This window comes from Castor canadensis, chromosome 16 (genome assembly GCF_047511655.1).
Source record: "Castor canadensis chromosome 16, mCasCan1.hap1v2, whole genome shotgun sequence".
NCBI lineage: Eukaryota > Metazoa > Chordata > Mammalia > Rodentia > Castoridae > Castor > Castor canadensis.
Window position 1 is genome coordinate 21,068,818 of NC_133401.1, and position 11,761 is coordinate 21,080,578.

Consider the following 11,761-nt stretch of genomic DNA (forward strand, 5'->3'; position numbering starts at 1 on the left):
TGTCTTTTCCAAAAATGGCCACCAGATTTCTTATCCCACATGGCTATCTGGAACCTTTCCACACCCCATCACATGGAGTCTGTGTCCCCAGTTCTGGTGACACACCACTGAGGAGGTGAGACTGTGCAATTTCTGAGGTCGGGTTGTAAAAGGTCAAGCAGCATTCCATCCAGCTCTTTTCCTTGGGACACTTGTCCCAGCCAAATGGCAAGAACCACACGTAGAAGATACTCTGCTGCTGGACATTGGTGGCCATAGCAGAACTCGTGACCACACCCGGCACTGACTTGCAGTCATGTGAGTGAGCTGTCCTGGAAGCGAGTCCTCCTGCCTGTCCACCTAATCCCTCCCATGCTCCTGACCTAGAGTGACACACACGCGCAGTCAACGATCTTTGTTTTTTGAACAGTGTGGTTCTGTCCTGGCTGGTTATGTCTACCACAGTAATAGACAGCCAGAATGTGGCCCTTGGGTGTGCCATCCTGCCACTTCTAGTTTGACCTCCAGCCTGCTTCAGCCTCTTCCTTTTTGTTTTGTTTTATTATTTTGGGGCTTAATCCCAGGGCCTTGCACATGCTAGGTGAACTCTCTACAGCTGAATTATTCCCCCAGCCCTAAAAAAATTGTTTTGTTAAGATATAATTGTGTGCTGGGTGCCAGTGGCTCTCGCCTGTAATCCTAGCTACAGCTCAGGAGGCAGAGATCAGGAGGATTGCTGTTTGAAGCCAGCCTGGGCAAATAGTTCTCAAGACCCTATCTCGAAAATACCTTACATAAAAAGGCTGGTGGAGTGGCTCAAGGTATAGGCCCTGAGTTCAGGCCCCAGTACTGAAAAAAGAAAAAAAAAGAAAGATACAATTACATAAGACACCATACAATTCACTCATTTAAAGGGTATAACTCAAGGACTGGGTGTGGTGGTGCACATCTGTAATCCTAGCAATCAGGAGGCAGAGGCAGGAGAATCACCAGTGGGAGCCAAGCTTGGACTACGTAGCAAGGCTCTGTCTAAAAAGTCAAAAACCTGCTATATATTAACAGAGTTGTGTATCCATCACCACATGCTTATAACATTCTTGTTATCCCTCAAAGAAGACCTGCACCTTGTATCTGTTACCTGCTAGTCATGTCATCCACGTTTATGGTCTTAACCTGGCCCATATCACTACCTCTTCCCGTGTAACATGCCTCCTCTAGGCTCTTTTTTCTTTTCTTTTGAGACATAGTCTTCCTGTGTAGCCCAATCTAGCCTCAAACTCACAGTCCCCTGCCTCAACCTCTCCAGTGCTGGCATTACAGATGTGCAAACCGTCACATCTGCTCCCATCACCCCAACTTTCTCTTTGGCCCTGGTGGAGTTTGAGCTTGGCCTCATGCTTGCTAGGCAGGTGCTCTACCACTTGAACCAGTCCGGCAGCCCTGTTTTGTGTTGGGTATGTTTGAGTTAGGATCTCGGGACTGTTTGTTCAGGTTGGCTTTGAACTGAGATCCTCCTGACCTCTGCCTCCTGAGTAGCTAGGGTTACTGATGTGAGCCACTGGCACCCAGCCACCCAAATTTTTTAAACTTCCAAACTCACCAGCAGCACCAATACATTGACCCTGTTACCTTTTTACTGTCTTCTGACTCCCAGCCTACATCCCATAATCCACTAATGAAGTGACTCCTAGGGCTGGGGTGTGGCTCAGTGGCAGGACACTTGCCTGCCATGCCCAAGGCCCTAGGATCTGTCCATGTCCAACAACACACACACACCGCTTCTTTTCCCATGTGGTGAACTCTCACCTGTCAAGCCCATCTCTCGCCTACTAGAGAGAATTGATGGGGCTGGACCAAAATGGTACACCTATCCTTCTGTGTTTGTGACCTCAAATCCCAGCTGTACAATGCTACATGTCCCTAACCCGTGCGGTCTCCACATCGGCAAGAAACATTACCCACATTTGTTCTCTGCAAACTGTCTGAAGCTTTGGGACCCCTCTCACCTTCTGCCCACTGAAACAAGAACTCCACTAGAACATTTGATCATCTGCAGTCCACACCACCATGTGCCCAAATGCCCTGCTTCTCATTGGTTAGGGTGCGTCACTTGACCTGCCCCAGTCTAAGACCAATGTCCTGCTCAGGATGCTGAACCCCATCTTCCTGTCTCACCCCAAAACTCTGCTGATGTCCTAGCTCCTAATTCTCTTTTGATGATGGTCCCCAAAGATGTCCAAATCCTAATCCCTGGGACTTTTGAATATATTACCTCATATGCAAAAAGACTTTGAAGATGTTACATTAAGTTAGGGCTCCTGGTTTGAGGTGACCCCCGGCTATCTGGGTGGTTAATGGTCTTTATAAGAGGAAAGCAGGAAGGTCCAATTCAAAGGCGTGAGGATGCACCGGGTGCCAGTTTCTCACATCTGTAATCCTAGTTACTTGGGAGGCAGACATCAGGAGGATCGAGGTTTGAAGCCAGCCTGGCAAATGGTTTGTCAGACCCTATCTCAAAAAATATCCAACGCTAAGCAGAGTTGGCGGAGTGGCCCAAGTGGTAGAGCCCCTGCTTAGCAAGTGTGGGGCTCTTGAGTTTGAATCCCAGTACCAAAAAAAAAAAAAAAAAAGATGAAACCACTTAAGACTTTTTTTTGGCAGCACTGGGTTTGAACTCAGGGTCTCATGCTTGCTAGGCAGGCAGTCTGTCACTTAAGGCACTCCACCAGCTCTTTATGCATTGGTTTTTTTTTTTTGTTTTTTTTTTTTTGAGACAAGTTCTGACTTTTTGCCCAGACCAGCCTGGACCTCACTCCTCCTATTTGTGCTTTCATGTGTAGTTAGTATGATGGGCACGAGGCCCTGTGCCCAGCCATTGGTTGGGATGGAGGTCCCACATACTTTTTAAATAGGCTGATCTCAAACCATGATCCTCCCTGTCTTCACCTCTTGAGTAACTGGATTATAGACTTGAGCCACTGTGCCTTACCCATTTTAGACTTGTTTTTTTTTTGTGGTACTGGTATTTGAACTTAGGGCCTTCACCTTGACTCATTCCACCAGCCACTACCAGCCCTTTTTTGTGATGGGATTTTTGAGATAGGGTCTGGTGAACTATTTGCCCAGGCTGGCTTCGAACTGCGATCCTCCTGAGTAGCTAGGATTACAGGCATGAGCCACCAGTGCCCAGCCATTTTAGCCTTCCATTTGCCAGAACTATATGCTAATATATTTGCTTTATTTCGATTGTTTTTGTGGCACATGATTTAAACCCGGGGCCTGGTGCCTGCTAGGCAGGCACTCTACCACTTTAGCCACACCTCTGGCTCTTTTTTACTTCAATTGTTTTTTAGATAGCATCTCATGGTTTTGCTTGGGACCGGCCTTATACTTCAGTCCTTCTACCTCTGCCTCCCCTGTAGCTGGGATTACAGATGTGTATCACCATACCTGGCCCAATGGCAACTGTTAGGTCCCTGGCATTCTTGGGGTGAGTGAAAGGTCCCGAGGCTAGCACCAAAACCAGACCTCCTGATCTATGACTGCTTGTCCAACTCCCCTGCTTTTTCTCTGATTGTTTCTCAGCTTGCAAAACAACTCAGGAACTTCCAGTTACTCAACTAGCCAGGCATGTTGACCTGTTCCATCTGGTGGTCACAGATAATCAGAGACCAGAAACTCTCTCCCTCCCCCATGGCTTGGCACCTCCTATAAAGCCCACTACTCATTTTCAGCCAAGCCACTGCACTCTGAACCTGAAAGAGTGACAGTCCTGTGGTCTGGTTCCAATAAGTCTTTCCTTTCCATACGTGGCATGGTCTTTATTCGGCAGTACCTTACAGTAACATCTTGGATTGCTATGCTATATTAGTTAAAGGTAAGATTTGTCTTATTTTATTTTATTCTATCTATCCATTCAGTTATCCATATTTGTGGTACTGAGAATGGAAATCGGGGCCACAAGCTAAGAAATTGACGTTGGTACGGTACCCCAGATGGTAGATTCCTTCAGATTTGTGCTTCCCACGTCTCCTTTCCATGGTCCAATTCAAGGTACCATGTTGCATTTAGTGGCTGTGTCTCCTTAGTTTTCTGCAATCTGTGAGACTTTCTTTTTTTTTGTCTCTCATGACCTTCACACTTTTTTTTTTTTGGTGGTACTAGGATTTGAACTCCAGGCTCCCACACTTGCTAGTCACGTTTTCCACCACTTGAGCCACTCCATCAGCCCTCTTCTTTCTTCCTCCTTCTCCTTCTCCCTCCTTTTTGTGATCCTTCTAACTTCAACCTCCCTAAGATCACAGGTTTGTGCCACTGTGTCCAGCTATTGTGTGAACCCTTATTGGAGCCTGTTTTAGATTAAGCAAATATTCTTGGGTCAACTTGGAAAGTATTCGTGGGGGTGGGTAAACATTCTTAGCAGTAAAACTGTGTGGTTATGTAGGAGAATGTCTTTTTTTCTTGGGAGATACTTGCTAAACTATTTAGGGGATAAGTGCCCCTGGAATGTACTTTCAAATGGAAAAAAACAAAACAAAACACAGGTGTGGGTGGCTCACGCCTGTAATCCTAGCTACTCAGGAGGCAGAGATCAGGGGGATCACAGGTTGAAGCCAGCCCTCGTAAATAGTTCGAGAGATCCTATCTCAAAAAAACCCATCACAAAAAAGGGCTGGTGGAGTGGTTCAAGTGATAGCCTACCAAGCAAGTGTGAGGCCCAGAGTTCAAATCACAGTGCCACCAAGAAGAAGAAGAAAAGGATTTTTAAAAAATTATTTTATGCAGAAACTCAAGGACCTGAGCTTTGTGGGCAAGGACTCTACTACTTGAGTCACACCTTGAAGCCATAGGAATTAGCTTATTTACATTTTGCTTTTTTGTTTTGAAATAATTTTAGACTCCGGAAAAAGCTATAAAAATAGTAGAGGTCCACGTACACATGAAAAGGCAAATATGTCAAAATGCACTTTATTTATTTTTATATTTTGGTGGTCTGGGACTGTTAGGTCCCTGGCATTCTTGGGGTGGGCAGAAGGACCCAAGGCTAGCACCTTAAAACCAGACGCCCTGATTTATGACCACTTGTTTCTCCCTGCCTGATTGTTTCTCAGCTTGCAAAACAACTCAGGAACTTCCAGTTACTCAACTAGCCAGGCATGTTGACCTGTTCCATCTGGTAATCGCAGATAATCAGAGACCAGACTCTCTCTCCCTCCCCCATGGCTTGGCCCCTCCTATAAAGCCCACTACCCAATTCAGCCAAGCTGCCTCACTCTGAACCCGAGAGTGACGGTCCTGTGGTCTGGACCAATAAACCTTTCCTTTCCACACATGGCATGGTCTCTATTAGGCAGTGCCTTACATCTGGTGCCAAATCCTGGGAGAGGTTAACAGGATGCTCTGGCCCAGGGCTGCTCCCTTGGCTTTCGTGTCCTGCCCTCTCCCGAACCCAGGCTGCTGAATTGACCCCACGTGCCTCCAGACTGTGGATTTCAGACCTTACTGCCTTGCCAGCTTCTCCATCCATCATTAGCCTTTCTCTTCCACTGCTCTCCACCTGAACTATTCCTCAGACTCAGTGTCACCCTCCTGCTGGGGCTACCTGCTCTGCCTGGTCCTGAAGTTGTAGCGCTATGCCAAGTACGCCTCTCTCCACTCACTGGGGCACCTACCACTTAGCATGGGGACACCTGGCTAACTGGTTGGGACATTTTCCCTTGGATGGTAACCCAGGCCAGGGAAGCCTGTGACACTCCCACTCTCTCTTTCTCACTCCCTTTCTCTTGCTCTCCCTCCCTGTTTTCCTTTCCTCTGCCCGAAGTGAGAGCTCAACAGCCCCTCCAGCTTACTTTGACCAAACGGCAACAGGACGATTCTGCTGTCCTTGCCTGAGTCACATAAGGAAGGGTAGATCTTGACCTAGGACTATATTGGCCTGAATGGTAAACTTACCAAGGCACCTGCCTCTCTCTCTCTCTCTCTCTCTCTCTCTCTCTCTCTCTCTCTCTCTCTCTCTCTATGTTATGGGGACCACACACTCTAAATTAGATGCATCCACACCCCTGGAATGCCTTCTCTGCTCTCTCAGGAACCTTGGTCTCCAAGACAATATAAAACCTAAGCTACTGATTTATTACTGCAACACCGTTTGGCCTCAGTACAAGCTAGACAATCAATCATAATGGCCTGAAAATGATACTTTTGATCCTCACACACTTCTAGATCTTAACAATTTCTGCCATTGCTATGGAAGGTGGTCCAAGATTCCATACATCCAAGATTTTCTTCCTCTCTGCTCTCGACCCTCCCTGCTTCAGTCTTGCAACGCTGTTCAAATCCTCTTTGCCAGTGACAAACCCCCCTCAAAATCCAGAACTCCTCCTGACCCCTCTCCTGAAGACTCTTCCCTTACTTGTGACCTCATGGGCTCCATCTGCCCACCTCCCAACTCCTCCCACCAGTCCTCTACTTCAATCTCTTCTCCCACCCCATTCTCCCATGACTCACACCCCCCTTCTTCCACCCCTGCTGGCTCTCCCAAACATCTGCCACCATATTCCCCTTGTACAGTAGTCACTATTAACCCTGAGCCATCAGCTTCTCAGGAACCAACACCACCAGCCTTGCCCTCAGCCCCTGCTACACCCTCACCCTTCTCCTCCCGACCTGTGTCCCATACCTGCTCCTATACCTCCTCCCAAGCACGCCCAGCCCATCTCTACCCACTTTGGGAAGTGGCAGGAGCTGATGGCATTATCAGAGTTCATGTGCTTTTTTCCGTGACTGATCTCTCCCAAATTGAAAAGAGGCTTGACTCCTCTGATGACTCAGCCTCCTATATTAAAGATTTAAATACCTAACCCAAGCATATGATATGACTTGGCCTGATATATGTTATTCTTTCCTCCACTTTAACTCCAGCTGTAAAGGAAAGAGTTTGGTTGGCAGCCCAGGCACATGCCGATGATGTCCACTGCACAGATCCCACTCTTTCAGTGGGATCTACAGCTGTGCCACATAACGACTCACATTGGGACTATCAGGACCCCACCATGCTAGCCACCCGAAATTGTATGCTCACCTGCCTCTTTGTGTGGCTACAGACTGCTTCCTAGAGCACAGTCAATTTTGACAAACTTAAAGAAATTATCCAACGCCCATCTGAGAACCCCTGACTTCTTAGGGCGCCTTACTGAAGCTTTAACCCGCTATACTAAGCCAGACCCATCTTCTAAGGATGGAATAATTATTCTCAGCTCTCATTTTATTTCCTAATCCTATCCTGGTATTCGAAGAAAACATAAACAGGCAGAGGGTGGTCCTCAAACCCCCCTGGGAGATCTTATGAAAATGGCATTTAAGGTATTTAATAGCCAAGATGAGGCCCGATACAGCAAAAGGCCCAGCTCTTGGCGGCTGCCCTAAGACCACCTCCTCCAACTTTGAGACGGGTCAGACAACAACGCACGCCTCCAGGGGCCTGCTTCAAGTGCAACTGGATGGGACACTGGGCAAAACACTGCCCTTCACCTCGCCTGCTGCGAGGACCCTGTCCATGATGTGGCCAGAATGGTCACTGGAAGAACAACTGCCCCTCTTTGTCTCTGCAAGGTAGGTCAGTCTCCCACTCCCACTCTCAACAGAGTGAAGGCCTCATGGAACTCTTGGGCCCGGGGCAGAAGACTGATGTGGCCCTGAGACCTCAGCCCCCTTCAAGATCACTTCGGAGGAGCCCAGGGTAACCGTCCAAGTAGCAGGTAGGCCAATCTCATTCCTGCTGGACACGGGCCAGTAATTCGGTGGTACCCAACTTTCCTGGTAAGCTTTATCCCTCACAGATCTCCGTGGTGGGAGTAGACGGTGTCCTCCACTGGCCAAAAACTACCAGGCCACTTTCTCGCTACTTATCAGGTGTCCCCTTTACACACTCATTCCTTATCCTGCCCTCTTGCCCCACTCCGCTGTTAGGAAGGGAGCTTCTCTCCAAACTTCATTTCACCTTCTCCTTTACACCCCCACTCACTACTCAAGACCAATCCCATTCCTTTTCCTAATGGTACTTACTAATTTCACTCCCTCATCAGCTCCAAACTCTCTCCCTCTGCCTCCTGATGTAGTAAATCCAATAGTCTTGGATATCTCCTCTCCTTCTGTCGCTTCCCACCACCCACCAATTAAAATATATCTAAAAGACCCTAAATCTCACCCAAACAGGCTACAATATCCTAGCTCCCTAAAACATAGGTGGGGACTAAAACCCCTCATTGACAAACTCCTAGCCAAGAAGATTCTTAAACCCACCCTCCCCATGTGACACCCTCATCATCCTACCTGTCCTAAAACCTGATGGCTCACACAGACTGGTTCAGGACCTGAGCGTTGTTAACTCGGCTATGCTTCCCATCCATCCTGTGGTACCCAACCCATATACACTATTATCTCGTATTCCTTCAGACACCTCCTATTTTTCTGTCCTTGATCTTAAGGATGCTTTCTTCACTATCCCCCCTCACCCTGATTGTCACAATCTCTTTGCATATATGTGGGAGGACCCAGCCTCAGGATTAGCACAACAGCTTACCTGGACAGTCCTTCCCCAGGACTTCAGGGATAGCCCCCACTTCTTTGGCCAGGCTCTGGCATGGGACTTATCCTCACTTAACCTTCAACCCAGTGCTCTGCTCCAATATGATGATCTCCTTCTCTGTAGCCCCACCCTTACCTGCTCTCAGAACCACACTGCCTTACTACTCAACTTTCTAGCACAGAAGGGCTATCGAGTTTCACCTTCCAAGGCTCAGCTTTCCCTACCACAGGTTAAATACCTGGGGTTCTTCTAACACCGACCTCCAGACAGATTACAGTAGACCAGAAGGCCCACGTCAGGTCATTGATGGTCCCCTCTACTAAAGGGGAAGGACTCTCCTTCCTAGGTCTGGCTGGTGACCTCAGTACATGGGTTCCCAACTTTGCTCTCTTGGCCCAGCCTCTCTATGAGGCCGCAAGGGGCCTTCTAAATGAACCCCTTGACCCAGCCAAACCCATTAAAACTCCCTTTCTTAAACTTCAACAGGCCTTCCTTCAGGTCCTTGCTCTCTCTTTCCCAAACTTAGATGACCCTTTCAAGCTATATGTCACTGAGAGAGGAGGGATGGCATTGGGAGTGTTAGGACAGATGAAGGGTCTCACCTTCACCCCTGTAGCCTACTTATCCAAGCAGCTTGACCCTGTTGTCAAGGGCTGTAAGCCTTGCCTGCATGCCTTGGCTGCGGCAGCCCTGTTAACTCAGGAATCCTTCAAACTCGCTTTTGGAAAGCCCACCACTGTCCTGTCCCCCACCGGCTGACTGACCTCTTGTCTCACCGCTGCCATTCCAATCTGTCTCCCTCAAGACTACAACTCTTCCACCTTACTTTTATAGAAAACCCCGATGTCACTTTACAAGCCTGCCCTCCCCTTAATCCTGCCACCCTACTTCCTGACGCCACACCCCTGGAACACTCTTGCCTGGAATCCTTAGAGACCCTAGCTTACTGTCAACCCCACCTGTCAAGCTCACCTCTGCCCAACCTAGACATTTCTTGGTTTATAGATGGCCGTTCCTCCACAGGCAGGAGATGAGCAGGCTATGCCATAGTGTCCCTCATATTGAGTCCAGTCCTCTCCCATGGGTACCACCTCTCAAAAGGCAGAACTGATCGCTCCAACCAGAGCCCTTACCTTAGCTGAGGGTAAGCAGCCAACATCTTTACTGACTCTAAATATGCCTACCACATTGTACACCATCGTGCAGCTGCTCTCTGGGAGGAAAGGGGCTTTCTCACCACAAAGGGCACACCCATCACCAACAGGTCTCTAATTCTTAAATTGCTATAGGCCTCTTACCTTCCCACAAAAGTAGCAGTAATCCATTGCAAGGGACACCAACCAGACACTGCAGAGACTGCCCAGGGCAATGCCTTTGCTGACGTAGAGGCAAAAACGGCTAGTGCACAGAACTTCCCATGGCACTTTTTATAACCACTCCTAAGATAAATCCTACTTATACATCAGAAGAGCAAAATAGACTTATAAATCTAGGAGCCATGCCAGGGTCACAAGGATGGTTCCTTTTAAATGGAAAACATGTTCTCCCCAACACACAAGCAGAGGGGTTCTAAGGGCCATTCACAGAACCCGTCATATTGGTGCTAAGCCCCTTCTCCGCTCTCTTCAGCCTTTATTCTTCCATCCTTCCCTCCATCTCTCATAAGAAAGTTACCCAAGAGTGCCCCACCTGTGCCCAGATTTCCCCCAGGGTGGCCTGAGACACCCCCTTCCTTCTCTACTCACCAGCTCCGGGGCTCCATACCAGGGGAAGACTGGCAGATTGATTTTACCCATATGCCAGCTCATAAAAAACTTAAATATTTGTTATCCTTGGTTGACACCTTTTCTGGATGGGTTGAGGCTTTTCCTACTACAGGCAAGTCAGCAGACATGCCTCTGGTGATCGCAGATAATCAGAGACCAGACTCTCTTTCCCTCCCCCATGGCTTGGCCCCTCCTATAAAGCCCACTACCCAATTCAACCAAGCTACCTCACTCTGAACCCAAGAGTGACAGCCCTGCAGTCTGGACCAATAAATCTTTCCTTTCCACATGTGGCATGGTCTTTATTCGGCAGTACCTTACAGGGACCTTGAACCACTCCACCAGCCTTTTTTTGTGAAGGGTTTTTTTCTAGATAGGGTCTTGCGAACTATTTGCCTGGGGTGGCCTCAAACTGTGATCCTCCTGATCTCTGTGTCCTGAGTAGCTAGGGTTACAGGCATGAGCCACTAGCACCTGACCTTCAGAATACACTTTAAAGCACAGAACATGTTTTTTCCAATAGATTACAATACGTTCCTCCACACAGGCCCACAATGTGGGCATCTTGCAGCCAGGCCCCACCTCAGGGCACTTGGACTTGGACGTGCCCTAACCTTGTCCATGTTTTGTCTATCCTGCCTTTCTTCCAACATTACTCTTCACAGGTAGTGAAACCAGAGTTTTGGGATCCAAGGCCCAAACCCTGAGATTCTATATGCCAGGTCCGGTCCAGCACCTGCCCCTAAACACCAAATCAAGAGTCATGGGGAAGGCAGAGAAAAGACATTTATTACATGGCTGGGAACATGTCATGGAAAGAGGCAGAGTAAGCACTCAGCTCATCCTTAGCAATCTTTGGGGTACAGACATGAGCTATAGGTTTAAACAGATGAAAGAACTGGGAACAGGGATAAAGTATGCATAAACAGTCCTGGTCACAGGTGTGTTCTGGTTGACCATTATGTCAGTCCAAGGGTTCCCAGAGGGGTTCCAGGGAAGATGTTATCGCTGTCATCACTTGAGGGGAGCAGTCTGGTTCCCATGAGATAATTGCTTCTGCTCCAGGGTGCAGCCTCATCATTATAAGTAATTGTTCTCATTTGGTGGGGTGGTCTGTCCTGCAAATCTCCACTGTTCCTTATGGCAAGTTTCAGCCCCTTGTCATAAAGATGTTATCAGTTCTGTTCTTTCTGGAATCCAAGGTTATTGCAAAGTCATTGTAAAGAGAATGGCTTAGGGCAAAGACAGATACAAAATGGAGGTAGGGATGTCAAGTTTCTCCTGGTTTTAGTTAATCTGTGGGCCCAAGTAAGGAGTCAGTGCTTTTCAGCAAAAGCAATTTGAGTGCCCCTTACAGTAGCACTTTTTAAAATAGGTTTTTCTAAAAAAAAAAAAAAAAAAAAAAAAAACTACCCTCCCTCTCACTTTC